The sequence below is a fragment of the Carcharodon carcharias genome, chromosome 13, assembly GCF_017639515.1.
Source record: "Carcharodon carcharias isolate sCarCar2 chromosome 13, sCarCar2.pri, whole genome shotgun sequence".
NCBI lineage: Eukaryota > Metazoa > Chordata > Chondrichthyes > Lamniformes > Lamnidae > Carcharodon > Carcharodon carcharias.
Window position 1 is genome coordinate 39,606,516 of NC_054479.1, and position 4,049 is coordinate 39,610,564.

The following is a 4,049-nucleotide window of genomic DNA, read 5'->3' on the forward strand; positions in this document are numbered from 1 at the left end:
TAAGAGTAAGCTATTGTTAAATACCCTCCAAAAGTCAACTAAATATTCACAGTTTCAAGTGGTGGAATTAAAATGGTAATATTCTGTTCAAGAAAACTTACGGACCAATAAAGAAAAAGGTAAACAAATCCAAGTTTTTCCTCAAAACATAGCTTAAGTATCACCTTCGAATATGTAAGTGAGGCCAGGCAAAGATGTAAATAGAAGACCGACTCAAGATTGGTAAATAGATGTATATACACACTATCTCCGCCATTGGGAAGAGCTTTAGCTCCACCTTCAATTCAAACTCAATGTGCTTTTAAAAATCGAGAATGCAAATAAATGCAGGTCAAACTTATAAAGATGCATCCAAACTATGGTGTAGAACTTCTAGGAATGCAACAGAAAGATATTAACCCATGTGCAAGAACAAGGATCAAGGCTGATAATGCATTGCAAGTATAAGGCTATATTGAAGCTCAGACTCCAGCTCATCAACTCTGAGCTGGAGTTTCTCGAGCAATCAACATTTGCTACAGATGTGGTCACTAGGAATCACAATGGGATCCACCGGCTCCCACGTCATGCAGCTACAACACATTGCCTGTCCCTGCATCTCTATTTTATTTAATTAGTTTTTCGATGGCATCAACTCTCACCTGTCTGCTGCCATTCAGTTCCTTTGCCTATGCCAAGACTGATGAGGTCTGAAGCTATGTGATTGACAGAACGCAAATTGCAATGGTGAGCAGGCTTATTGTAGAGTCCATCTCGCTGGATGGCAATATTGACAACCCCTTCCACCACTTGGCTTGGAGGAAGCTGATTAGGCAGTAATTGGCTTGTTTAAATTTGTTTTGCTTTTTGTAAATGGCATACATCCTGGGCAATTTTTCACAGTATTGGATGAATGCTAGTGCCACTGATGCACTGGAATATCTTGGTTAAAGGGAACAGCTAGCACTGGTGCACATTTCCAGCACTGCACTGGGATTTTGTCACTGGCCATAGCTTTGTTGTTTCCAGTGCACATATTGTGCAGTGTGAAATGAGTTGCCTGGTTGCTGGCATCTGTGTGGCTTTCTTCGCTCTAACTGATATTGTAAATCGCACCCACTTTGGCACAAGTTGCTAGTTCTCTCCAAACAGCCTGAGCTACAATATAATCTCCTCCTATCGCTTATTCTATCAGGCAGGATGGAGAACGTGATACACAATTTTGATGCCCTTATCTCCAAAAGATTTTGAATGATCTCATACATCCATCACTGTACACCTGCTACTCCAATAGAACAGACTTGTCTGAATTGAAGTTTGTGGGTTACATAATATACTCAAAATGATATGGACTAATAGTTTGTGCGTACTGTTTATCTCATGTTGTCTGACTGCACTGTACCTCACCACTATTATTTACAAAAGCTCTAATCCATGTGTTCATTAGTCAGAGGATTGAACCCAATAACACCCTCTAGGGGGCTTGCCCCTCTGCACATTTCAACTAAGAAAGAATGAACTCACATTTGTATGGCATCCTTCACACCCCACAAAATGTTCTGAACCTAGTAAAATACTTTATGATGTACTATGGAGGCAGCTCTGGCAGCCAGTTTGAAGATAGCAAGGTCCCTCAAAATAGCAAAAACATAAATCTCATTTTGGTGGTATGGAATTCCGCTTTTTTTTTTCCCTCGAAGTAGTGTCTTGGATCTTCAGCACCCTTCTGAGCAGACAAATGGGCTCAAAGCCATGACCGTCTAGAAGGATGAGGACAGCAGACACACAGGAACACCACCACCTAGAAGTTTCCCTCCAAACTACTCACCATTCTGACTTGGAAATATATTGCCATTCCTTCACTGTCGCTGGGTCGAAATTCTGGAAATCGCCCCCCCCCCCCAACTAACAGCACTGTGGGTGTACTAACACCACATGGACTGCAGAGGTTCAAGAATGCAGCTCACCACCACCTTCTCAAAGACAATTAGGATTGGGCAATAAATATTGGCCTAGCCAGCGACGCCCACATCCCATGAATGAATTTTTTTAAAAATCACCCCATCTGAAAGATGGCACGTCCAACGTTATAGCACTCCCTCATTACTATACTGAAATAGCAGCCTGAATCATGTGTTATCCTTTGGAGCAGGGCTTGAACCCAATACCATCAGTGCTACCACTGAGCTGAAGTTGACAAGCTACTCCAGAACTCCACAACCCATATTCGACTCCAGAACCCAAAGTTCTACCTATCCCTCCAATCCTGTGTTTTGGTAAATTGACTCAAATGTCTTTGCACGCATGTAAAATCACTTCAGGGTCTTTCTCCACTCTTGTGCAGTTCCCTCTACCTATTCTTGCCCCTCCCAATCTCTAACTTTTTCCAGCCCTACAATCCTTAGCCTATCTGCACTACTCCAATTTCGACCTCATGCCACCCCTAATTTCCTTTGTGCCACTATTGGTGGCTGTGCTTTTAGCTGCTGAAGACCTCTGGAATTCACCCCCTAATCCCCTCTCGCTCTGGCTCTTGGGCAGTGTGCGGCGTAGCCCCAGCTGCCCCTTCTTCCCAAGGTTGAGGCTCCTGGCTGTGCACAGTCAGGAGCCTCAGTTGCTCTCTCCTCCGTCTTCATGCACTGTAGGCCATCAGGCATACAGCTAGTTCACCAGGCTCCATGATCCTGATTACTCCTCCTGCAGAAGGAGGAAAGAAAGATGACCAGAGAGTGTGCTGCATGGCTGCCTGAAACCCCACCACTTCCACCCCAGTCCACCTGACCAATTGGCAGCAGCTTTGCTTTGCCTATTGGACTGCCTGAGCAAGTGGAACAGCATGCATTCTCCTAACCCTACAGCAAGGCTGCAATGTTAGCTTGAACCCATTGGTGGTGGTGGTGGGGAGGAGGAGAGAAGAGAGAGGAGAGAGAAGACTGGTCCAAACTGGGATGCTGACATTGCAAGGGGCTGTGACATCTTCAGCACTATCTGCTCTGTAGCCAGCTTTAGCAAAGAGACTGTACAATGTGTGCAATTGTCCAGCTGTCCTGCCATCTACTAAAATGCTCTAGACTTTGCAGTCTGTGCTGGGGGTGGGGAGGTGGGTGTGGGAGGAGAAGAGCTTTAGAGTACTTGGTGGCACCGATGTCTCTGTATTGCTCAAGTGGGCAGATAAACTAGAAGCCTGACTCCAATCATATCAATGTGGCTGCAGCTAAACTGTAAGTTGCAGAGGGATGTCACTTTATACAGGTTTCCCTAATGCGTGGCCAATTCCCTTGCCCACCCTACCCCTCATGCTCGTGTGCCACATTCGACAACAGGCCCTTGGTGCCCATTGCTGGCACTCTCCCCCCATAAGTCAGCTCAACAGCAGGCCTGCCTTTAACATCGACCCCCCACGGAACCCCTCAAGCTTGAAGTCCAAGAGGTGACCCTGGCAAGTACTGCACAATGTTGTCACCTCCAAATTCCCCTCAAGTGCAGGCTACCAAGTGCGTGTCATTTATATTCTGTTGAGAAACGCGTCGGCGTGCTTTCCTGCTGAGTGGACACACGATACCGGCAGGTGGCCTTACATGCTTCATCTGACGGCAGGAAATGCAGTCCGCTGTTGGCTGGCTGCGCCAATGACACGAACTGGTTTCACGCCATTGTGAAACAGATCGCATTGTATTGTCCATTCATGTCTGATGCCAGTGGACATGGAAAATTTTGCCCTAGGAATGGGGAAGAAAAACAAACACTACATCGCTTTGCTGATTGAAGCCCCTTTTGCAAAGTGCAGAATCCAGATTTGCACATTTAGTCTGTGATATTGTATATCAAAATCACAAGCTGGGAACATCACCACCTGAAAGTTCCCCTCCAAGCCACACACCACCCTGATTTGGAACCATAAATCACTGTTCCTTCACTACCACTGGATCAAAATCCTGGAACGGTCTTTCAAACAGCACTAAGTGTACTATCACCACAGACTGCAGCAGTTAAGAAGCCAGCTCACCACCGTCTAAACCCAGTTAATAGGATATCATTTTAAAAAGATACCAGCAGCAGACTTGTGGATT